Genomic DNA, 26,658 nt, shown 5'->3' with positions numbered 1-26,658 from the left:
ACATAAGGCCCCGGGGCCATTATCAGCTTTCTGTGGTCCAATAGATATGGGTTTGCAATGTGTTAATTACACAGCACTAAATGAGGTTTCTTTACTGTCTTGCTGTTTTTAAGCTTTTTTTTTAACTTTGGTTTCTATTTGGATTTTCTTACTATGCTTCTTGTGTTTTAGGCTCCTCTCTCAGTTCCACACTGTGTTTCTTCTGTACACTACCACTTGTTCTTCTTGCCTCTGTTTTTTGTTTGTTATTTCCTGTTTTGCTTTAAGGTTTAATTTTCATTTGAGCGTCACTTTCTGTTGTTGCCTCCTAGTTTTCACTTGCTCTCCTGCTACTTTCTTTTTACTCAATGCTTACATATATGTGTAAAAAGAAAATGTACAAGCTGTGATAACTGTTTCTGATAGAATGAAAAGTAGACTGATATATTAAATATTCCTTTATTGGGTGAGAAAATCATACCATGTCATAACTGCTTTAAGTCATACAGAATAGATATCAGAGCCTTAAACAGGCTGACTTCTGCCATATGGGTCAAACTGGGCACAAAGTATACAAACACATAACCAGTGTTGGGTAAGTTACTTTAAAAAAGTAATTAATTACTAATTACTTAGTCAATATTGTATTTAAAATACTTATCTAATTACTGTGTCAAAAAAGTAACTTAATTACTACATAAGTATTTAACTAAATACTTCTTAAAATCCATATAAACCTTGAGTGGACAAACAATAGAAATTAAACTCTTTAAATAATAAATACATTTTTTTAAAGACGGACACTCTACAGTACGCAGCGGTAGCATCTGTTCCACAATGTAGCCTAAGCCTGCAGTCATTTTTTAAGCTCACCTTCAGACGCTTTCTGTGCTGCTGAAGTAAAATCACGTTTTGCTGCTTAGCAGGAGCTGCCGCGGTGTTATCCATGGATGATGAACAAGAATCAGTCAGAAGTGTTCGTCTATGCTCTGTGTCAGGCGCTTCAGTAGATTACTCGCGCTATTAACAGCAGCCGATAGTTTTTTCTCCCCAGCACATAGCTTACATATTGATGTAATGTTCTTGTCTGCTTGTTTCAGAAAAGTGAAGAGACGGGAATATGTCCATTTCAAAAAACAGCCACTCGCTTCAGCCGAGTCCGACATCTTCCGCTGTAGAATACGACTATGCAGCAAACTGGCAAGAAATGACGTGCAGCTGCACTACAGCGATGTCAAAGCGGCAGAGTTTACTTCTACGTTTAGAAGATAAATTAATGAAATTAAATAATGATATTCAGCGAGTTTAATTATTTTACAATGTAACGCAAGTACATTGTAAGTAACTGTAATTAAAATACCTAAAAATGAACAGTAATTATACTTTTTCAGTGGAAAAGTAATTTAATTACAGCGTTACACCCAACACTGCACATAACACCCTTATAGAATATGATGTAACACTATAGATCAACTAACCTCAGAATATATAAAGCACATAAACAATTACAGTAATATGATGCAACAAACACAGCAGTGCTACTAATCCAAAATACTCAAAGCTTCATAGAACTGAAACAAACATTTATTTTTAGGTCCATTCTGCTGCTGATACATACTTTAGGTTTCTGAATATTAAACTTGTTGCTGCCTTTCATAGTGTGTAACCTGAAGGCCCTGAGTACTTTCTCCCACACTGAAAACACTGGAATGATAAAATTATTTGAACATAATAAGACCTAATAAGACTGCAGGACAGACAGTTAGTTATGTTAAACTTTCCTAGCAGTCCTTCACAAACAGGGAACAGTCTGTCTATTCTCTCCATCTGTCAGCTGCTGCTGGCTCTTCCTCCTCCCCTTCCTCACACACTGCTGAGTTTGTCCTGGTGGATCATCAGGGGTGCAAAGCCTCACAGATGATGTGCGGCAGTGGGTCCCTCAGTCTGTCCTCACTCTGGACACTTGCAGTTGTCACACATGGAAATCAAATGTGTGATAAGCTGCAGGATTCAAACACGAGTGTAACTTATAAACACATGTTCATACTTTTATTCCACAATCAGAGAGAAAGAAATAGAGAGAGAGTGCAGGACAGACAGACAGGTGACAGTCTCAGGTGTATACACTGCTACACAACAGCACAAGAGAAGGAGGATTTAGTGTTTGTGTTATTACGAGTGCTAAACAAGAAGAGTTCCCAGATGGTACAGTGGACACATGTGTGACTCCTGTGATTAAAGCATCTTTCTTTCAGCTTAACGAGTGAACCGTCAGCTCGTTCAAACACACGTTAAAGTCCGTTTGGCTCGACACCACCGAACAGAGGCAGCAATATAACATAGCTAACATTAACAGTGCAGTGAATCCTGCTTGTGCCGTGATATTCAGGACTGCAAACCGAGCAGCATCACTGACTTTCACCTTGTTGTGTTTGTGGATATATGACTGACTTTAATTATCCATTAAATCATCACATTCTCTGTAAGATTAAGGTCGACTATTGAACGTCTTATATTTTAAAGTAAAGGCTTTAAAACCAAGTTAACGCTGAAAGTACAAACATCGCTAATGTCACATGACTTTGCCGACATGTGGCCAACAGTAATGTTTTAATGTTCTTCATTATTAAACATTTGCAACATAAATAAGTGACATAATATTCAGTACTTACTTTTAAAAGTTTACTCTTCGGCCGCTCCGCTTTCACCGGTTTTTTCGGCAAAATTTTCCACACCCACCGCCGCGCTATGAAGTCTGAGATATGTTGGGCCATGAAGTCTACACCACCACATCTTTAAAATTCAGGGAAATGAAGGACGCATTTGAGGGCCGCATTTTGAGCAGCCTTTGAATTGGGACAGCCTTCGTCGCGTCGCTGTGATGTAACCGGCCTTAAAATGCGGCCTTTAAGGCTGCAGACCCTGAATTGGGATACAGCTAGAGGGTGAGAGAAAGAAAGAAAAAACCCAACGGCTCCTCGCATCGTTCACTTCAAAGAGTTGGCTCTAAGAGCCGTTTCGTTCACGACCGACACATCACTAGTATGGAGAAGGCGAGTGCGTGACAACTGAGATCAGACAGAGTCACCGCTGAAATCTCAATTATTAAAGAATCCAGAGTGGAGAGCGGCTGAGACCAACTTGAATTTCTGATTTTATTGAGGGTTTTTAAGGGGCAAGTATGATTTAAGAAATGTAAACTTACTCTGTGTTTGGTAAGGGTGTCAGCCATTCAGAGAAAAGTTCTGTAAACTGACGAGACCCTGATCAAACTTCAAGGGTGCGCCTTGAGAGGTTCAGAAGTTTTATTCTTTTCATTGTCGGTTGTTCAGTGTGTTGTTTATACAGTTAAGATGTCCTTTTGTAATAATTACAGTTGGACCAAAATCACCTCACAAAATGCTATAAGAAAGAAATGTTTTGATAAAATTATAAAGTGTGGTAAGTGATAGTAAAATAATGAAATATATAAGAAAGTCAAATGTGTAAAATTATAAAATAATATTGCAAAACCTAGTATGAACCATAACTAAGGTTAAATTACTATGACATCCGCCCCAAATTTGTCAACAGATGCTGGGATCACCAAAAATGGTGCCAGGAGTTTCATACAGAGGTGGTGAGAAGTTTAGAGGCTCTTATAATGAATATGAATATTATATTGTAATTTGGGGCTTTTAATGATTTCTCTAACTTTACAGTATACATTTTAATGACTTTAAAAAGGAAGAATTGGGTGCAGAAGTTTGAATTTAGTTTTAGATTTTCTCTTATCCACACAGGGTAAAAAGTATACATACAAGCTCAAGTATACTCATATGGAAAAGAAATAGAAAAAAACTTATAAAAGACTTGCCTAAGATGTGGCTTACTTCATATAGTGAATCATATAAGGCTTATATGATTCACTCATGAAGGTGGCCACTTTCTCATTACTTTCATATATTGTTTTAGTAAGTATCCAAAATATACAAGTTTCATGTATATAATTTTTCAAGGGATCTTATATCTGTTTTCACTCTTGTATGCTTTTCATACAAGTTTCACACAAGACAGGTACAAACTTTATAAGATTTATATATATATCGTTTCCATATGGGTATGCATGCACCCCATCTTGAGCTATATTAAGATAACAATGAATTAATATCAGTAGATAGGAATACAAACTTCAGTCTAAGTTAAAAAAAAACAAAAACTTTTAATCATACTCAGCTTGAATCTGAATAAAAAGAAGAAAAATAAAAGATATCTATTTCCTGATGCCTACATTAAAATGTAGGGAACACCTAAAATGTCCAACTGTAATTTGATATTGTCAGGTGCAGGCTGTGTGCAGGCAGGAGTGGTGGTAAGGAGCGATCGCCTGCTTGAAAAACTCTGGCCTCAAATTGACGAGAAAAATTTGGATCTATCTCCAAAAAGGCTGACCAATATCAACAGGGACATTTTCACCAATCTTTGTAAAGCACATAACTGCAAGGAGAAATATTTGATTTTATATCTGAGCGAATGGCTTGATGATATTACTGTCCCAACGTTTACAGAACCCCTGTTGGCGTTACCAAAAAGAGTACTCACTATATCTGAAAACCGAGAAGAGTACATAAAAGTTGTTGAAAGCTTCACTAAAGATTTGGTTCTGCACGCTATAAGCAATGCAAATGAGGCAAGGGAATTGCCTCCAGGGGCAGATAAAGCCATTATGAACAGGTTTACCAACAGGATTTGGGCTAAAATTTTGTCCCAAAACCTTAAAATGTCCTTAGAGAACACTGAAGAAGTCGGTGTGAAAGTATACAATGAACTCCGGGAAAAGTGGAAAAATCCAAACACTGTGCTGGAGTTAATGTTTAATGGCCAAGACAATATTGACAACGTGATTGTCAAAAGTTTCAAAAGAAATGCCCCATTGAAGAGACCTAATTTCTTCTCAAGGTTTTTCTTACGAGCACGTTAAAGTTTACCTGACACCTGCATCAAAAAAGCAGCGTTTTCAAAAATACCTGGGTACATGTGGACGTAGCCTAAATGCATTACATTTTTTATTACAATTCTTCATTGTAAATGTTAAAACCAGACTACTTTAAAATAATTGTCTCATGAACCACCTGGTTGATAATAATTTCACCACATTACATTATAACGTTTTTCTGTCCTTTATCCCGTCTTCCTTCTCCCACCCCAACCGGTCGCAGCAGATGGCCGCCCCTCCCTGAGCCTGGTTCTGCCGGAGGTTTCTTCATGTTAAAAGGGAGTTTTTCCTTCCCACTGTCGCCAAAGTGCTTGCTCATAGGGGGTCATATGATTGTTGGGTTCTGTACTATTGTAGGGTCTACCTTACAATAGAAAGCGCCTTGAGGCAACTGTTGTTGTGATTAGGTGCTATATAAATAAAATTGAATTGAATTCAAATAAAAATTCATTTTAAAAAAAGTTTTAAAAGTGTACTTAGTTTTATTTGCTGTCAATTTGCCTAGAATGGAATATCAGATTAGAACGGCCTCTAAAATATAATATTTAATGTATTAAATAAATCAAATGATTTACAGAAAATAAAATTCAAAAACACTTTCATTTTCACTGTATCTGTATCTGTATGGCTATAGAGGAGCTGTTATTATTTTGCCTGTTTGTCAGTGCTGGTATGAACCCCGTTGGTGCTGTGTTGATCCCTTTGCAAAGGTTTGAAGCTTCTTTCGATAAACCTGAGAAAGTCAGTTTGGGTCGATGCTCAGTGTATTTTTCCACAACAATCTTGGTGACAAGGATGAGATTTCTTGAGTGATTTTTGTTCTCTTTTTGTTCTCGCAGGTAGACTCAATGAGTCTGAAAGAGCGCTTATGTCCGAGCAAAGTATGGAGTAGTGATGGGATTTCCAGCTCTTTTTAGAGAACTGGCTCTTTCGGCTCGGATCACTAAAAAGAGCCGGCTCTTTCGGCTCCCAAACGGCTCTTCAGGTTGTTTTGTTGCTTTAATTAATTTATTATTAACAACAATATAAAATTATGCACAAAAGGAATTACTAATGTAAACATGGTTTCATTTATATATGTTTATATATAAATATATGTGGTGGCCCCTATAGAGACAAAGCACATACAAACTTCAAAACACATTTCTAGCATTAACTGAACTTCCCAAACAGAGCTACCTAGATCACTTAAATACACAGAGGGAGCAATCAGGGAATGGGTAACAGGAGGGAAACACAGCTGGGGCAAATCAGGCCTAATGAGACAAGGGGAAGCGAAACCAGATACATTAACATCAGACATGGACCTTCAAAATAAAACAGGAAACATAACACATACTGAACTAAAGACACAGACTCACACGCAGGCACTGCAACAGAGGGAACAGAGACGTGGGACCAGGACAGACACAGACACTGACTGGACACGGGGATATCGCAGACAGGGGAGACAGCAACTAAGGATGCACAGAGACATAAACCATAAAACAGAACTCTAACAAAGAAACCAAAGAATAGAAATGATAAATAATATATAAACTCAAAACCCTGGGTCAACGACCCAGGCATCCTAACAGATATACAATGAAAAATCACCTAACTTGTCTTTGAATTATGTATTTATTTAAGAAAACAAAAAATAATTTGACAATATTATGTGGTGAAATTATTATTAACTAGTCTGGTTTAAGAACAAAATTTACAGTGCGTAATTTAAATCAATACTTTATGCCATTTAAATGTCATGCAGCTGTGTCAGAGATTATCTTAAACCCCACCCCCAAGCCATTGAAGGTTCAACTTCAAAGAAAAGTGGATGACATCACAGTGGCTGCAGCCAAACGTGGGCGGGGCTTAAACCCTTATACAGGGGCCGTCCAGAATCCCAAGCATTTAGTTTACAAAGAGCACACATGCCAACCACAACTCCAACCACCCAACAATTTATTTCCACTTCTACATTTCAGAGTCAGAGAAATATTAATACAAACTTAAACATGACAACTGCACACAGTTACACCTCAGTGGAAACATGGAAGTCCTTAAGTGACCACTTTTTTGGTACAATTGTACCACAGTGGCAATCTCTGCAGTTCATCCCAGAGTACTGCAACACTAAGCTGCCTTCCACTTTGCTGAAAGACATGTTGAAACTTTGTTCCATGTTAGTGGACGCAATGGACACAACTGTGGAGAAGGGAGATCCAGTGTCCACGCAGACTGATGAGGCCTGTCTTCACTCAGTGGACACAGAGTCCCCTGAGAAAACAGAAGCAACCCGAGCAAAGCACAGCATCCTGAAAGAAAGTTCTGTAGATGACCACGGTGATAAAGAAGAAACAGAAACTCCAGGACTGGAGGACTCTTCTGACTCAAAAAACCTCAAGCTGCATTTGACTGCAGAGGAGAGCAGTCTTCATAAAACATCCACAGATGACAGTGAAAATAGCGAAATATCACTGCATCGTGCACCTACACCACCCAACATATATCTAAATGTTTTTATTGGTTATTCATCTGAGGAAGAAGCGTCTGTGTCATCCCAGATGTTTCCTCCTCAAACCCAAACCACAGCCACAGTAGAACCGAAGAAAAACTACTCAGCTGATACAAAAGACTTGGACAACATAGAAGCTTGCCCCCTGGAAAAGCCTGTGAAGAAAAAACTACATAGGTCAGTCCGTAAGTCTGATTCAGATTTTGGTTCTTATGACATCACTCTGGCATCTCGTTGCCCTGTACCTGTGCATGTGCAATGACAATAAAGTTGAATTCTATTCTAATTCTATCTGATTATCTGTCTGAAGAAAAGATGTGTGTTTACAAAGTTATTCAGTTGGTAGTTTCAGAGGCCACAAGCAAAGCCTCGTCTAAATACAAGGACTTCACACAGCGGCACAATCCCGACTCTATCAGCGATCGCCTGCTTGAAAAACTCTGGCCTCAAATTGACGAGAAAAATTTGGATCTATCTCCAAAAAGGCTGACCAATATCAACAGGGACATTTTCACCAATCTTTGTAAAGCACATAACTGCAAGGAGAAATATTTGATTTTATATCTGAGCGAACGGCTTGATGATATTACTGTCCCAACGTTTACAGAACCCCTGTTGGCTTTACCAAAAAGAGTACTCACTATATCTGAAAACTGAGAAGAGTACATAAAAGTTGTTGAAAGCTTCACTAAAGATTTGGTTCTGCACGCTATAAGCAATGCAAATGAGGCAAGGGAATTGCCTCCAGGGGCAGATAAAGCCATTATGAACAGGTTTACCAACAGGATTTGGGCTAAAATTTTGTCCCAAAACCTTAAAATGTCCTTAGAGAACACTGAAGAAGTCGGTGTGAAAGTATACAATGAACTCCGGGAAAAGTGGAAAAATCCAAACACTGTGCTGGAGTTAATGTTTAATGGCCAAGACAATATTGACAACGTGATTGTCAAAAGTTTCAAAAGAAATGCCCCATTGAAGAGACCTAATTTCTTCTCAAGGTTTTTCTTACGAGCACGTTAAAGTTTACCTGACACCTGCATCAAAAAAGCGGCGTTTTCAAAAATACCTGGGTACATGTGGACGTAGCCTAAATGCATTACATTTTTTATTACAATTCTTCATTGTAAATGTTAAAACCAGACTACTTTAAAATAATTGTCTCATGAACCACCTGGTTGATAATAATTTCACCACATTACATTATAACGTTTTTCTGTCCTTTATCCCGTCTTCCTTCTCCCACCCCAACCGGTCGCAGCAGATGGCCGCCCCTCCCTGAGCCTGGTTCTGCCGGAGGTTTCTTCATGTTAAAAGGGAGTTTTTCCTTCCCACTGTCGCCAAAGTGCTTGCTCATAGGGGGTCATATGATTGTTGGGTTCTGTACTATTGTAGGGTCTACCTTACAATAGAAAGCGCCTTGAGGCAACTGTTGTTGTGATTAGGCGCTATATAAATAAAACTGAATTGAATTCAAATAAAAATTAATTAAAAAAAAAGTTTTAAAAGTGTACTTAGTTTTATTTGCTGTCAATTTGCCTAGAATGGAATATCAGATTAGAACGGCCTCTAAAATATAATATTGATGATGATGATGATGTGAAGTTGAGAGATGTTTGCTCCGGTGGTTCGGGATCCCTCGAGACCCCAGTATTTGCCATCGTAACTTACGAATGTGGTGTGGCGAAATACCCCATCATGATCACTAAGGGGTCACAGAGTACCCACGGAGCACGGAGCGCCCGCAGTCCCCACTTAGGCCGGTTTACGCGTCACCCGGGGCCCATCCGGCTAAGCGCTCGCCTGCGGGGAGCAGGAGAACGGGGGAGAAGGAGGAAGGAGGTCGAGGAGGAACGGAGAGTCCGAGGTCTTCACTGAGGCCGGTTTACGCGAACACTCTCGAGAAGGAGACGATGATGATGATGATGTGAAGTTGAGAGTTGTTTCCGTGGCGCTTTGGGGTCCCTCCAGACCCCAAGGTTTGCCATCGTAACTTACGCGATCGATGGAGGGTTAAAGCCAATTAGGTGCCTTTGACGAGACCCGCTATAGCCGGGGGTCCGCCTGACCCCCATCTGCCCCCACCGCGAACCGGAGCCCTGTTTCGCGACGAGACCTGGGTCCGCGCTGCCGGGGTCTGCGTGACCCCCACCCCCCCTTCTTTTTTTTTTTTTGGTCCAGGCTGCACAAGGGTTAAACATATGATGAACATGGTTGAGCCACGCTGTGATATCCTGTTGCACATCCACTTCAGTGACAAGATCGTTCCAAGCATGTATGAGCTGGAAAAGTCTAAAGTTATGGCTGAACTGTCCCAGGATTCTTCTGTTGCCCTAACTACAGATGGGTGGATCTCCAGGGCAACATAAAGCTACGTGACCGTGCATTATATCACAGCAGAGTGGTACATACAAAGCTCTGTACTGCCCTATATTGCACATTAATTTGTTTTATATGAGTCTTATGTTGAATGTTTTTTAATGGCCAGAAAATACGTAAATAAATAAATGGCGAGTTACATTTTTCTTGTCTTTTTTCTTTCTTTGCTGATCCGAAAATCGATCCGATCCATGACTTAAAACCGCGATCCAATCCAAACGGTGAGTTCTTTGATCCGTTGCACCACTAATAATAATAACAGATAATAGAAGACTGAATAATTGTTGCTTGCTCTGGTGACTCTTGAATTGTGCTCCAACATTTGGATGATAGGTCAGAATTTGGCATAAACAACATAAATGCATGGATCAAAAGCTACTGTTTAATGGTGTGGGGGATATCTTCTTGGCATACATCTGAGCATTATTTAACACTAAAGTATTGTAGCTGATCATGTCCATTCCTTTATGGCCAGAGTGTACCATCCTCTGATGGTGGAATCCATCACGGTGATGTTCAAATTATCTTAATTTTGGCCTCCACACTGACCAATCCAACAGAGCACATTTTGGATGTGATGGAACAGAAAATTCCCATCATGGATGTGCAACCAACAACTGCAGCTGTGTGTTGCTATCAGAGATGGGCAGTAACGCATTACTGTAATCCGATTACTTTTTTCAAGTAACGAGTAAAGTAAGGGATTACTATTGCAAAAACGGTAATTAGATTACCGTTACTTTCCCGTAGGAACGCTGCGTTACTGCGTTACTAAAACCATGATTTTTTTGCGAGAATGTCTCATGACAGTGACGTAAGCAAGTGCGACGTTTGTTCAAGGTTCAAGGTTCTTTATTTGTCACATGCATAGTTATACAAGTATAACACACAGTGAAATGTAGCCTGACACGCTCCTTGACATGTGCAAAAATGGGGGGGGGGGTAGAGGAAGAACATTATATATATATATATATATATAGTATATACATTGGGTGAATGTGCAGTAGTAGCAGCAAGCAGGTGAATTCTGTACATTAATATGAATAGACATCTGACTATTTTACAGAATAGACAATATAAACATATTTAAAATTAAAGGAATTTGGAATGTACATTGTGCCTTGGTTTAGAGTGTCTGGAAGAGAGTCCTGTCTCAGTCAATTATAGATGATGTGAGAGGGCGGGTGTGTGTGTTTAGGGCCCAGATGGCTTGGGGATAGAAGTTTGTGGCAACAGCTGTGTGCAGATCAACAATGGATAATATATCGAGTGCGGGAGAGAGTATGAGCGTGCAGCGTTTAAAGCGTGGAAGTACTGACCTTACTTTAAGTTTGATTCCATAAAAAGTGACAAAAACATTAGCGTCCGTTGTGCGTGGGAAGAAAACTTCTTTTTACAGCAAAAAAACCCCTAAACTTCCAAGCAAGCACCGAGTGCGCAACGACGTAATGGGAAATTCACAGAGAAACTCGCGGATTCTTCCACTGACCGCTGCGCCACACCTGCACCAGGGCAAACCTCCGCCTACCCCACTCCTGCTTTACAGGTGAAAATAGAGCAACAGGACCGCTAGTCTTTGACTTTATTTTTTTTCTGCTGTGTTTTACTTGCATCTATTTGAAAGAGTGAGTGTAAACACAAAAATATATATATTTTATGTGCTGGAATGTGCAGAAAATAGGTTTAAATGTTAAACAAATTTCTTCCAGTCAGAGAATGTTGCATATAATTACATTTTTGCTTGATGCATAAAGTTAAAAGAAAAACTAATAAAACAAAAGGGACTTTTTCATTTGATTACATTTTGTATGATGGATTATGTAGAAAAAGTAGAATTGGGCTGAAAGATCTATCACTTTATCACCTATTCAGGTTGTAAATCGTGTTTTTAAAGAGTAACTAAGTAACTAAGTAATTAATTACTTTTGAAAATAAGTAATCAGTAAAGTAACGGGATAACTTTTTTGGGGGAAGTAATCAGTAATTAGTTAGTGATTACTTTTTTCAAGTAACTTGACCAACACTGGTTGCTATCATGACAATATGGTCCAAAATCTTTGAGGGATGTTTCCAACATGTAGTTGAATCAATGCTACAAAGATTTAAAGGCAAACACAGGGTTCAGTCCTCGCAAGGTGTACCTAATGAAGTGGCACATGAGTGTATAGTCATGTCTTCAGTTTATCTTGGCTGTTTACATCGCCTCTTCAATCTCCTGTTTCTCTTGCTGTGCTTTAGATTAGAGTCTTTGACTTTCTGTAGCCACTGAAGTTCATCTTTTGTTAAATTATTCTGACACCCCATCCTGCATGTGGGACTTTTTTATTTATGTGAGCTAAGAGGCACCAGTCAGTCCACTCAGCTTTTCGAAGTTCTGGCGAGCCTCACTGATGGGGAGGAGAGCCAAACGTAAAAGAGCACTGGAAAATTGGCAAATTGGTGTGAAAAGGAAAGTTGTTTGAAATATAGATATGGGTTTTTTTGTTCTTTTTAAAAACATTTTAAGCTTTGTTTTGCTAACACTTTCCATTTTTCTGAGCCACTATACTGTGTTGTTTTGGCTAACAGACATTTAAGGTTTCTGCAGAAGCCTTGAGAGAGAGATTTGATGCCTGAGCTGATCGGGTTGAGCTAAAAATGATTGAGAAACATAATTTATGAAATAAGAACATTTTTAATATCTCCCTTATCAAAAGGAAACGATAGAGGTATCATAAATCTAAATATCTTTGAAATAAATTATTCCTTTAGCTCCCACCTGTGTGTGTGTGTGTGTGTGTGTGTGTGTGTGTGTGTGTGTGTGTGTGTGTGTGTGTGTGTGTCAGTTAAATTGCTATGCAGAAGGGTGCACTGCCACCTTCTGGTTAAAATTCAGTAAAAGTTTTGATTCTTTTTTACCCAGAAAATGAATTTGAGTATCTGTTCTGTTTCATTTATCTACTCCAGTGACCCATATTTTAAAATGTAATAATGTTGTTTTGGTTTGTTATTTTTATACATTAACAAAAATATTATTTAGCCAATTCTCTTTGACTACTTCTTACAAAAAATGTAAGTTATTTCATTCACATTAGGAAAAAAAATTGGATTTAAAACTTAAAGTATGTTTGCGTGAACGATACATTGTAGTATGTTAATATCGCTCTTATAGGTGAAGTTATGACTCTGTTTCCATCAATAACAAATGATAACGAACGCCATCATAGTCAGGCTTTTTTATCTTTTGTTTCTAATTAATTCTAAATAAACATCTAATAATTAAAATATTTATTTTATTATATCAGAGACAGATAAATTAGGTGAAGATAAAGGGCAGTATTCCCTCTAACGTTGCATTAAGGAACCCCAAAGTCACATCATATACATGCAGTGTCCAAATGTACCTGTTTTACCCTGAAACTGCCTGTGCGTGTATACCGTGTAAAGTCATACTAAAGAAACTGTTTTATGATACATAACAGGAAAACCACACTCACTGTCTCTGTGGGTTAGGAAGTCTTTAAATTATTTTTTTTCTCTTGGGTTCTGCCTATATTTCAAGTCTAGACACGCAAAACGTGTGTCTGAGCGAGAGTGTGTGGGCTGATGACGAAAAACAAGTAGTGCATTCTTCTTTCTAATGAACCCTCAGCTCAGAAAAACAAAGCCCCCCACTGTGGTCCACATGACTCAAACTGAGCTTATCGCATTTTTCTGTTTGTGTATGGCTGCTGCAGCTCGTCTTCAAGTGGTATTAAACAACATACATTTGCGTCACATAAATATTGAAAGAACATTAAAATAAGGTAAATTATTCAGTTTTTCCATAGCTTGTTAAACATCAGAACTACATATCAGTTCACAGTAACAGTGCTAAAAACACACTCATGGCTTACAAATTACACACTCACTGATTCTATGTCAAAATTCCACATTAACAGTAACCGAGCATTCAGCTTTCCAGCATTTATTAAATGTAAATGTATTTATTGAATGTAAATGTAAATATGATAATCAAATGTACATATTCGTCTCCTTTTATCCATCTGCCTTCAGTCTGAGGCTAACATGGCTGAAAATACATTTGAAAAACAGCAGTGAATTATAACCCATTTACTAAAAATAATCCACAAACCTTGTGTTTATTCAAGAACAAAGGATGGTTCTGGGTACTTAAGCTTGTATTTCCTCTGTAATGTTAGTTGGCTCCACACTTCTATTGGTTAGTGGATGTAAACAGTAGAAAGAATATAGTTCCTTTATGCAACTGCTCGCAGCAAGGCTTGTGTTTTGTTTCAGATAGTTATTTTAGACAAGACCCAATGACTTACTAAAACAGCTTGACACTACTGTATTGTAAAATTACTGAAACATAAGCATGAGGTGCATTTGCTGTTTGTGCGGTTATAAACACAGGCTGAACACAGATGTGTGACCATTCAGAAATGCCTTAAATGTGGTCGTTTTGACTCTTATTGAACAGAACATTAAAAGTCAGTCAGATCCATAAAAGTCAAATTTTCACATTTAACAGTTTATTTTCTCTCGTGTTTGGTTGCCACAGTACTGTCAAAAATCTTGAGCCACCCTTCATTTCTTTGTATTTTGATTCCAAGGAGCAAGGCTTTTTTGTAATTTGAAGTGGTGTTGACCGATAGTTCTCCAGGCTTTTGTGTTTTTCTTCAGCTGCCTTTTCACTCATTTTCAGTCCAGTTTAGTATTTTCACACGGACAAAGGGATACCCAAAGAGTTATTAGCTGAAAACCTGACGTATCTTGTCATGTTGTGCAGTGTGTTCTTAAAAAATTTGAAGAAACTGGACAAGCGAAGACAAACAATGAAGTATCAGACCTAAAATCTATCATCAGAAATGGTCCCAAGTTGAAGGGTGACTGTTAAGAAGCCATTTACAAGGACGGGAAACAGGAAACAAAAGCTGAGGTGTCCCAAATTACATAAAAATTAGACGGAAAATCAGTGGCAACGTTTGGTTCTGCAGTAAGTAAAGAAGAGGATGTGGAACAAGGTAGAACAGTGTCTACCGCCAACTGTAAAACATTGTGGAGGTACAGTCATGGGCCTGGTTTGGAGCTGCTATAAGGCAGGCTGTATATATTCTGTATTTTCATTATTGTTTGCACATTTCACTAAGCTTTTGATATGTCCCTAGCAAAATATGAATAAAATCTGACTATGAAATATTTCTTTTCATAGTCATATATTGCTCACCATTGGAAGTTTAATATTGCATCACTTGTATTAGCATTAAGTGACAGTGACAGCACCAGAGTGATTTGAATCAAATAGACAGTCCTAAAACCTTTGTAGTTTATGGAACAGGCCAAAAAGACAAATGCTCTGTCCCTATATTAGGATGCAGGATCTTTGGAGGATAAGTTAGAGTAAGGATGTTTTTTGTATTGTGTTCCATATTTACTTTTTACTTTCCATCCATCCATTTTATAACAGCTGGGGCCAGGTCGCGGGGGGCAGAAGCCTAAGCAGAGAAGCCCAGACCTCCATCTTCCTAGCTACCTCCTCCAGCTTGTCCAGGGGAACATCAAGGTGTTCCCAGGAAAGCCAAGAGATATAACTGCAATAGAATGTCCGAGCTGGCTTTGTTCATTATTTGTTCCTTTTAGGCTGAGCAGCAGTAAAGAATGACTAACCCAAGAGAAATCTCAAGTAAGATTTGGTCTTTTCATATGATTGGGTAAAGACAAGAAAAATCTAGAATGTCAATATAACATTTTAATTGGATCCATCTTCATTCGAGGAGTCACTCTTGCTTTGGTTTCCTCCTCCTGCACATTCGAAGGCACGTGAATCGTATGACTGCCACTACAAAGGCTGTCAGCATAAACAAGATGGCCAACAAAAAGCATATAACATCCACAGAATGATACACATACCAGGGCATCTTATAAGACTCGGTGCGTAAATGTGCAGCTCCTTTGTGCCTCATAACAAACTCAATCCAGTAAACTGCAGCATCCAGAGGATGCATTGGTCTGTCTCGGTGGAGAGCAGACAGACGCTTCATGTTGTTTCTGTAGGAGGGATTGTTAAGAACTTCTTGTAGGACTTTGAGGAAATTCTGCTGGGTGATTTTTGTTACATCCACCATTTTAGCAGCTCCTCGAACTTCCATTCGCAAAATGTTCTCAAACTGGTCAAACAGCAGGGGAATGCCAATAATTGGCACACCATGGTACATGGACTCATAGATCCCATTGGCGCCACCATGAGCCACAAAGGCTTTTATCTTTGGGTGACCCAGCAGGTCGTTTTGGGGCATCCATTTCACCAGAAGGGTATTGTTCCCCACATTGTTGGGGCGTTCACCAGCATGCCTCCATACGACCTTTTGAGGAAGCTGAGCAAAGGCAGCTGCGATTTCTGAAGTTATTTCTATTGGCAGACCATTCACCAGCGTCCCCAGAGACATCAGGATGAAGCCGTGTTCTCCTGAACTTTCAACAAACTCCTCCAACTCTGAAGGTAAGGCCTCAGCAGGCTTACACTGAAATCCTCCAATGTAGACAATGTTCGGCATGGTAGGCCTGGGGAATTCGAAGACAAAGTCCACTCTCATGAGCCACAGGTCTGCTCCTTGAAGAAGCTGATAGAAGTTCACATCTGGGCCTAAGTACTTTTCTACCATTCTATCATAGGGAGGACACACTATAAACTTGTCAATGCAGGTGTTGAGGAAGTAGTGGAATGTGTTTTTGACTCTTTCAAAAAAGGTCATCTTATTAGAAACGGCATTTCCAGAAGTTGGGACATATGACGTTGGTGATGGAGCAACCACAAAATGACCTTCCCCACTGGTGATCCATCTGACGTTAAAAACAACTGGAAGCTTTAGTTTATGGGCCACTATAACTCCAACAGGAAGTCCAGGGTCCAAAAGAACCAGGTCAAAATTAGAGTCACGTATCTTTGACATTAGAGTCTTGTTCTCAAATATTTCTACACCTAACAGACTAGCTTGTTGGTGGATTTTTGATAACGTACCTATCACTTCCCAGTAAAACTTCATGATGGCCATCAAAGATGCCCCTTGTTTTTTGATTTCCAGTATCTTGACCAGGAAAGTTACATAGAAGTCCTGCTCCTCTATGCAGACAGCCTCTGGTAAGGTGACAGTGATGGAGCTGTAATGTGGTGCCTCTTCTTTGACATACCAGCTAGTGGCTGTGCGGACCACAGTGACTTCATGGCCTTTGGCGTGGAGGCTCTGGATCAGCAGGTTCATGTTCACCCAATGGCTGCCATCAACGGGGAACACCAGAATCTTTCCACCCTGGACAGGACTTGGAAGTAGTGACAAAGTCACCCCCAGAAGAAACAGAGAAACTCCTTGAATGCTCCCCATGGATCAAGTCTGAGGAAAACCATAGAACAATTATAATTTAACTGTTAAGTTCACAGTCAATGTTGCAAGTATGATTGTACAAGTGATGCATAAATGACATCTTGAATTTCTTCCAACTGGCAAACTTACTTAAGTTGCAGGACCCACCAGATTACAGAATTATTGATTGAGTTGAAAGGGCTGTCTTTTTGAATGGTGCTACTTAGATAGCTTTCTTATTTCTAAGCAGGTAGTTAAAATTGCCTAAACCTGGCAGGTGTGCAAAAATAAAGGTAAAAAGTAAAAAGAGAAGAAAAACAAATACTAGTTCAAAACAAAAAAGATCCCAACAGGACTCTAATCACAATGTCCTGGCAGACAATACCATGTCTTTACATGGATTTTGTAGGTCTTGGGGAAACAATTGTCTCTCAGCATCTAATACTGTTGCAAAAGTTTTGAATATAATGGTAAGATATGTCTTACCATATAAAGGTAAGACATAGGCATGCATTGTGTCATGACCTGATATGAATGAATGCATCCATGTATGAAGGTTAAATACTTCAAGTCAAAGTCAACTTAATTGTGAGTTCTGCTCTACGTACAGGACATACACAGAAATGAAATGTCATATCCTCCTGATCCACAGTGTGCATACAGATACAGATTCGAAATTACCTATGAGGTCTCAGCATATTAAAATGAATTACACAAGATACATTAAAGCCTAGATTCTATTATTGTTTTCTATGCACAAATACATTTGAGGCTTACAAGAATTCTTAAAGCTATATACGCTATTGCATTTCTTTATGTAAAAATATAAAGTATCAATGAATTATTAAAAGCCTCCATCCATTATTGCAAGTGAGGAAACATCAGAATGAAAGTCCTTCATGTAAAGTAAAGGCTAAGACATGGAGCATCTTTTTGAGAGCAGATAACTCTGAGTGGGTAAAGAGGTGAGGGAGGAAGTTCACTATCACGACAGCCTGGCTGATGAAACCTGGAGGAACCTCCCAGAACTTTTCTCTGGGGTCACGAGACTAAAAAAGCTATGTGAGGGGTTTGTGGGATCACCCACAATACTAACAGTTTTGTAGAGGGAGGGAGAAGATTGAGGCCCCAGATAGCTTCCCTGCCCCATTTACTATATTCTGTGGCTCAAGGTGGTTGAGTCTTCAAACCACACAGAGATGCAGCTGGTGAAGATGCTCTCAATCATGCCTCAGTAGAAGGTGCACATGATGGGTACTAGGGCTGTCACTTGTCTAGATTGTTTTCACTGCACCACATACTAATTGAGATACCTCACTTCTGTAGTATGTCTCATCATTTTTGCTGTTGAAACCCACCATAGTTGTATCATCAAATCAAATCACTTTTATTGTCACGTCACATCACTGGTACAGCACATGTGAGTGAGATTCTTTTCTGCAAGCTTCACAAGCAACAGTGGTGTGCAAAACAAAGAAATGTAAGAAACAAGCCAATTATAAGAGCAGGAATGTGAGAATTATGAGAATAAATATATGTACAATTTCAGGATGTGCACAAAAATTTATGTATGTGTGCCAAACTTTGACTGGATTAGATCGTGACAATATCCCTATAAAGTTGCATCACTGCATATTGTTTAGTTTGGACTTTGTTAATTTGACTGAACGCCAAAAATAAATATAAATAAACCATAAATAAACCTGCAAATCTAATAAAGAGGTTATTGCTGTAGTGTGGGGTATGGTTGTGGGTCAGCAGAGTGAAGAGAAGACGACTCAGCACACATCCCTGCTTGATGTGCTGTTGTTGACCTGAACTGCTGGTGGCCTCTCAGTGAGGAAATCCAGCAGTTAAATACAGGGGGAGGTGTTTCCAAGTGTCTATTAGAGACCCAATACTGTACTTGTGTCTTGGCAAAGACAAACACAATAAACTATTTCTCAAGAAATACAAAAAGGGACCGAAGGCTCTGTACAAGCAGGACAGAGAAGAGCCATTGTGTCTAAATATGCCACTTTCTTGGTGTGTGTCAATCAGTCCATGGCTGTTTTTGCCCTAGGCCAAAATAAAATGTTGGAAAACCTATAAGAGTAATGCATCTAACTAGTGCACACAGTGACTTTCCACTACAGTTGGTGTTTTATGCACATTTTGAGTCATCTGGAAGATCTGCATAGTATCAGTGGTAGCGTAATAATGCAATGACACAGTCACATCCAGCAACAACTCATTTAAAAAACTAAATGGAAACGATATTTGTAATTTGAAATACGTCTCTTCAGAGATAACCCAATCAATAATCAATTGGTTTCTATGTAAACGTGTCTTCTTTTCTAAATGTCTTTTCCACAACTTGAAAAGATCTCATTTCACCTTGATCATTTCAGCCGACTTTCTGAAGTTGTGAGCTGTCTGCCAAAGCTGTCTAAAGTTTTATTTGTTTTGTTTTTGTGTTTTTTTTCCGGTAGCATGTACTTCAGACAGCTCCAAAAAGCTTGACTTTGGCCAAACAGGGCCAAATCATAACATTATTTAGTCCAGAAAACAACATCCATGGACAATTGATGATTGCTGGTTTAGCGCCTGGAGGTCCCTGTCATCATAATGGTGGTCTATTTGTTATTAAATGACCATGCTATACTTCAAAGGTTGTATTCAATGTACGAAGCACCTATAGTGTGCCACTGGTGAGCTCACACTGCGTGTATTCAAAAACATTGCATTTAAAATGACTTGGAACAGTTTAATAACATCACTGTCTGAGCGACCAACAACAACAAGAGAAGAATTTTTGCCAGATGTGAGAGATCAGTGGAGCTTTTTACTCTGTGTATGTGTTGGAGTATATGTGTGTATGTGGGGTGTATGTATGTCCTGAGTAATGCCAGCAGTCTCTAATCTCGTCATCTACATTTAGCAGGGATTTTCTAACAAGCTAAAAACACCAAAGATGCCCTTCATGCCATTCAGTTTCTTTTCTGAATGCCAGCTGCTGAAGAAAAAACAACTAAGTCTTCTGAGTTTATTTCGGAAGTGCTGAGTAAGCATTTATAATCGTTTAACTGTTACTGTGAAGGATAGAAAGTGTTGTAACCTACCTTAAATGCCTGAGAATGTGGACAAAAGTACTTTGGATCCTCTCTAAGAAAAGGGAGCTCAGCTTCAGAGTGCAGGAGAAAAGAACCCAAATCCTAATTACTGTGTTGCATAAGGTGGGAGGAGTGTGTAACCCGTGGGTTTCATATGCATGTGTGCAGTTTAGGGTTGGGGGAGGAAAGGGAAGCAGTCTTCCTACAGAGCACATACTCTGTGGCACACACACAAAAACTGTGGAGTAACACAATATCTTCTTAAACAGAACAAAGCCAGTGTGGTCTTGACATGTATGAGCTCAACCAGTGAGATATCCCTGTTCCTAGAAAGTAAGAACATTCCAATGACAAAAGAAAAAACCTGGAATTGCAAATTCTGGGAGTTTGCAAAAGCTCTCGGCATTCTCAGGAAATAACCTTGAGAGAACCAATGGGTTGTCACTGGAGCAATGCACACAGCAGCCCTCACAGCTTCCTGTGACCTTAGTGGAACAATACAAAAAATAACATTTTAAAAGAGGTGCAACATTGGGTAGCCATCAGTTTATTTAATCTTCATTTATACAGTTTTTAATATGATTGCATTTGTATAGTAATCAGTGTTAATCCCAACACCACAGTGCTGCTGATATACAAGGTAAAGACAGAATCAGACTCATCAGAATGAATGCCTGTTTAATCTATAAAACTAGTATAAATATATATCGTTTAATATCTGGGAACATGTGAAGCTTTTTAGCTCTCGAAAAAAGTGTGGAAAATTACTAGAGGTCAAATAATTACCCCTCGAATGGAAATTCATAGTGATTAGACTGCACCTGCAGGGTGCGCAGCCGCAACTGAACTGCAGAAGTTGCACATGTAAACATGTAAACACTTTCTTTTTCATTTTTGAACCTTATAATCCTCCCACTCACCCACTCCTGTAAACCACTATTGCCCATTGATTAAAATATATCTAAAAGATATATCTAGTGTTCATTTTAATTTCAAATCAAAACCCACAAATGAGCAGTCAACACCACCGTTTAAGGTTTTTCCCTTGTAACTGCAAGATACCAACTTCAGTATTCAAAGCACAGATTCAGACCACCAGAGTTTCATATGAAACAAATGAAATAAAATAGCAAAATAATTTAGAGTTTGGTTTCTTTTTCTCTAATCAATACAAGGTACCAGGTTTTTTAGGGGCTAAATGTTGATCTTGTTTGTAAAATGGTGTTGATAGCAGCTGAATAATCAGCTGTAAAATCTGTAGATTTGAGGGAACTGTGGAATAAGGTTGAAATGAATCAAGGGAGTAAAAGTTCATTCAAACAATGAAAGGGTTTCCTCTTATGAGCTGTGACCATGTAGCTGGTAACATTCATACTTTTAGAGTCTGTGTGTGAAAAATGACAGAATGTGGTCTTAGAAACCGAGGACGTTTCCAGGATATTTCAGATGGGTAGCCATGAGCACAATGCTCAGCCTAAATGCAGAAATTATGACACAAAATTTAGCTTTAGCCAAATGTTTATTACATACCCACAGTAAATGTTCTTTAAGTAAAAGAACTCCTTATGCTGCTGATAATTATTGATTTATTGGTGTGTATATCATGTCAGTGTCAGCTGGAGATGATTATAATTACTTATAAACTGCTGTTTAGCTTTGTCTACAATGTTACACCATCATATATTAGCAGCTTTATGTTTCAAAATCTGTTAAATAAAGTGTAACTGATGCTTTGAAATAAGTTCAGATTAGACTTTTTTTATGCAATTATATAAAAAATGAATTACTGTTTTGGTAAAACACCAATAAAAAATACTCCATGTAAAACAGTAGGTTATAAAGTCAGTAATAAACTCAAATCATATTTAGGAGAAATGTAATGGTGCTGAATTAATAAAATAATAACACAGCAGTAATTGCTTATGAAAAGCTTCTTATGATGCTCTTGTTCAGCAGCCTGATTGATGTGGGAATGTGTTACCTGTCCAAGCCTGCAGAGATGTGTCTAACATTTTCTGCCTTTTTCTCTGTCCTAACCAATGACTGTAGTCCTGACTGTCTTTCAGAACAGGAACCACGGGAGGATTCAGCCTGAAGACTCACTCTGTGTTTAATTATTAAGCATTAGGCTTCCTGATGGTTTGGTCCTTTGTTGATAAGGTTCAAATGCTGTGCTTAAAGCTTAGTCAGACAAATTAAGCCAACCTTTATCTCCTCCCACTATCAATGGGATAATTGTATATGTTTACTCCTGCATCACTGTGCAGCACAGCACATAACAGCAGACAATCTACGCAAGGATAACACAAAAACTGCATGACATGCTATTCACTTTTCTTGAGTTTATTGGAGAATTACTTATTGAACTCATTTTGGTAGCTTACTGCAAGGTGAAAGACAAAACATACAAACCACGTGTGTTTACATGTGGAAAACATAAATGTGTTCAATATGTAAATAAAGTTTTTTAATAATAAGAAATGTCTTATAATATATGTTAAAATCCCATGCAACACATGCAACAATGCAACCTCAAACTTCTTAATGTGTTTTAATTTCATAGACTACACATGTAGAAATTCCTGCCGCTTTCACACAAAATGTGGAAATATGTTTGTTTTGAATTAAAATTTCATGTTTAAATGACTAAGTCTTCTGAGAATGTCTTGCTGAACTTATTTTCAATCTATTGCTCCTGTCAGTCACCTGCTGTCCTATCTGAAATTCTTAAAAGTAATTTGTTATTTAGATATGACTGAAATACAATAAAGAAAAACTGGTACATATTAGATAATTCATTTTGAAATATTAAATCTGAAGAAATAGAAGCTATTTTGACTGCTCTCTTTTTCACTATAGCAGGAAGCTCCTCATCTTTGATTTGGCACATTTCTGTTACAGTGGATGCTCTTTCTGGAGCAACCCCCCCAAAAAACTTATAAGCATTGCAGCAACAATAGTATTCCAGGACTTTCGAGTTCAGTATTTTAATGTGATTGGTTGACAACAAGAAAAAATCTAGAATATCAATATAACATTTTAATTGGATCCATCTTCATTCGAGGAGTCACTCTTGCTTTGGTTTCCTCCTCCTGCACATTCGAAGGCACGTGAATCGTATGACTGCCACTACAAAGGCTGTCAGCATAAACAAGATGGCCAACAAAAAGCATATAACATCCACAGAATGATACACATACCAGGGCATCTTATAAGACTCGGTGCGTAAATGTGCAGCTCCTTTGTGCCTCATAACAAACTCAATCCAGTAAACTGCAGCATCCAGAGGATGCATTGGTCTGTCTCGGTGGAGAGCAGACAGACGCTTCATGTTGTTTCTGTAGGAGGGATTGTTAAGAACTTCTTGTAGGACTTTGAGGAAATTCTGCTGGGTGATTTTTGTTACATCCACCATTTTAGCAGCTCCTCGAACTTCCATTCGCAAAATGTTCTCAAACTGGTCAAACAGCAGGGGAATGCCAATAATTGGCACACCATGGTACATGGACTCATAGATCCCATTGGCGCCACCATGAGCCACAAAGGCTTTTATCTTTGGGTGACCCAGCAGGTCGTTTTGGGGCATCCATTTCACCAGAAGGGTATTGTTCCCCACATTGTTGGGGCGTTCACCAGCATGCCTCCATACGACCTTTTGAGGAAGCTGAGCAAAGGCAGCTACGATTTCTGAAGTTATTTCTATTGGCAGACCATTCACCAGCGTCCCCAGAGACATCAGGATGAAGCCGTGTTCTCCTGAACTTTCAACAAACTCCTCCAACTCTGAAGGTAAGGCCTCAGCAGGCTTACACTGAAATCCTCCAATGTAGACAATGTTCGGCATGGTAGGCCTGGGGAATTCGAAGACAAAGTCCACTCTCATGAGCCACAGGTCTGCTCCTTGAAGAAGCTGATAGAAGTTCACATCTGGGCCTAAGTACTTTTCTACTATTTTATCGTAAGGTGGGCATGCTATAAACTTGTCAATGCAGGTGTTGAGGAAGTAGTGGAATGTGTTTTTGACTCTTTCAGAAAAGGTCATCTTGTCAGATACGGCATTTCCAGAAGTTGGGACATATGACGTTGGAGATGGAGCTATAACAAAATGGCCATCCCCACTGGTCATCCATTTAACATTAAAGACAACTGGAAGCTTTAGTTTATGGGCCACTATAACTCCAACAGGAAGTCCAGGGTCCAAAAGAACCAGGTCAAAATTAGAGTCACGTATCTTCGACATTAGAGTCTTGTTCTCAAATATTTCTACACCTAACAGACTAGCTTGTTGGTAGATTTTTGATAATGAACCTATCACTTCCCAGTAAAACTTCAAGACAGCCATGAAAGACGTCCCCTGTTTTTGGATCTCCAGTAACTTGACCAGGAAAGTTACAAAGAAGTCCTGCTCCTCTATGCAGACAGCCTCTGGTAAGGTGACAGTGATGGAGCTGTAATGTGGTGCCTCTTCTTTGACATACCAGCTAGTGGCTGTGCGGACCACAGTGACTTCATGGCCTTTGGCGTGGAGGCTCTGGATCAGCAGGTTCATGTTCACCCAATGGCTGCCATCAACGGGGAACACCAGAATCTTTCCACCCTGGACAGGACTTACAGTTAAGGACAATGTCGCGCCCAGAAGAAACAGAGAAACTCCTGGAAAGCTCCCCATGGATCAAGTCTGAGGAAAACAAAAAAAAAAAAAAAATGATTATTTCAATGATGCCTAAATTAGAACTTGAATTCCTTCTAAGTTATTTTATGAGCTTGTCTTCACTCCTGGCTATGCTACCGGACCCACTGGATTAGACCATTATCAAAAGGGGGCTGTCACGCCCAACTTTTCTGTACAAAAAGAAAAAAAAAACAAGCTCAACACAGGACTCTAAGCACAGCTCCGAGGCCTATAAACCCTCATCTTTACATGAATTTTCAAGGCACTGTGGGGAGAAATTATTCCTCAGCAGCCAAACTTTTCTTCAATATTCAACGGTACATTATGATGACCGAATATGAATTCAGGTATGAATATATTAATTAACTACTGGGCAATCATTAGGTGTGTCTCCACCCATCCATCTTCTTCCACTTATCCAGGGCCGGGTCGTGGGAGCAACAGGCCAAGCAGAGAAGCCCAGACCTCCCTCTACACGGCCACCTCCTCCAGCTTGTCTGGTTGAACACCAAGGCGTTCGGGGGCAGACCCAGGACATCTCTCCAGGATGTCCCGGGTCTGCCCCTGGGCCTCCTCCCATTGCAGAACACCTCACCCAGGAGACGCCCAGGAGGCATCCTTGTCAGATGCCCGAACCACCTCAACTGGCTCCTTTCGATGTGGAGGAGCAGCAACTCTACTCTGAGCTGTTCCTGGATGGCCGAACTTCTCGCCCTATCTCTAAGGGAGAGGTCAGCCACCCTTCGGAGGAAGCCCATTTCTGCCGCTTGTATCCCAAATCTCGTTCTTTCGGTCACTACCCACAGCTCGTGGCCATAGGTGAGGGTAGGGATGTAGATCGACAGGTAAACTGAGAGCTTCGCTTTTACACTCACCTCTCTTACAACAGACCGGTGCAGCGTCCGCATCACCGCAGCCAATCTCCAGCTCTCTTCTCCAGTCACTCATGAACAAGACCCCAAGATACTTAAACTCCTCCACTTGGGGCAAGAACTCCCGGGACGAGGTCAGGGACGAGTTCACTTTTTATTTTCATGTTTCTACTCTTCAGTTTTTACTTTTCAACTTTTGGGTGTATCATTGTTGGGTCTACCTTACAATATAAAATGCCTTGAGGTGACTGTTGTTGTGATTTTGTGCTTCCAAAATAAATAGAATGCTATAAAAGTCTAACTACTGCACTCAGTTACTTTAAAACCATAGTTAGTGTGTTTCTATCCACTTGTTTTATGTACATTTTCACTCAGCTGGGAGATCTGCAAAATGTTAGTGTAGGATATCAGTGTGTGTTATCTAAAAGAACATAGAATACTTGTTTCCAGTAATACCAGCAACAACTCGTCCAAAAGACTGCACAGAAAACACATTTGAAAAGTCAAACATGTCTTTTAATCGGTTTCCAGATAGCGACAGGATGTCCTTCCCTTTCATTTCTGTTGATCACAGTTAGGGTTAAGTTGGGTCATCGCTTACTCAGATAATAAAACCAAGAATCAGTGGGTTTCTTTGTAAAGGGATGTCTTTCAACATTAGAGGTTCAATCACACCTCTTTGAACTCATTGGTTGATTGGATCTTGACAACCCTTGCAGTTGTCAAGATCCATCATTGCATATTGTGTAGCTTGGACTCTCTTTTCTTTGACAAAATCCATTCATAGACACGCAAAATACTTGCAAAGCCCTCAAAACTTTTTGGTGTGGTTCCCGCTGCAGGAGCTCTGTTAAG

At 39.4% G+C, this 26,658-nt stretch overlaps 2 pseudogenes across 1 annotated transcript; both read right to left on the bottom strand.

The window, feature by feature from the left end:
• Positions 1-11,350: 11,350 nt before the first annotated feature.
• Positions 11,351-20,360, bottom strand: LOC146381140 (UDP-glucuronosyltransferase 2B31 pseudogene; annotated as a pseudogene). The gene is made up of 2 exons (XR_014801002.1): positions 20,269-20,360; positions 11,351-17,197 (listed from the first exon to the last, which is right to left on the bottom strand). The product of XR_014801002.1 is annotated as a UDP-glucuronosyltransferase 2B31 pseudogene (transcript).
• Positions 20,361-23,251: 2,891 nt separating this feature from the next.
• Positions 23,252-24,931, bottom strand: LOC146381139 (UDP-glucuronosyltransferase 2B31 pseudogene; annotated as a pseudogene).
• Between the last annotated feature and the right edge of the window lie 1,727 nt (positions 24,932-26,658).

Source organism: Perissodus microlepis, chromosome 8 (genome assembly GCF_051167445.1).
Source record: "Perissodus microlepis isolate ML-2025 ecotype Zambia chromosome 8, ASM5116744v1, whole genome shotgun sequence".
Lineage (NCBI taxonomy): Eukaryota > Metazoa > Chordata > Actinopteri > Cichliformes > Cichlidae > Perissodus > Perissodus microlepis.
The sequence above is the reverse complement of the archived record's forward strand: the minus strand, read 5'-3'. Positions and strand labels throughout refer to the sequence as shown.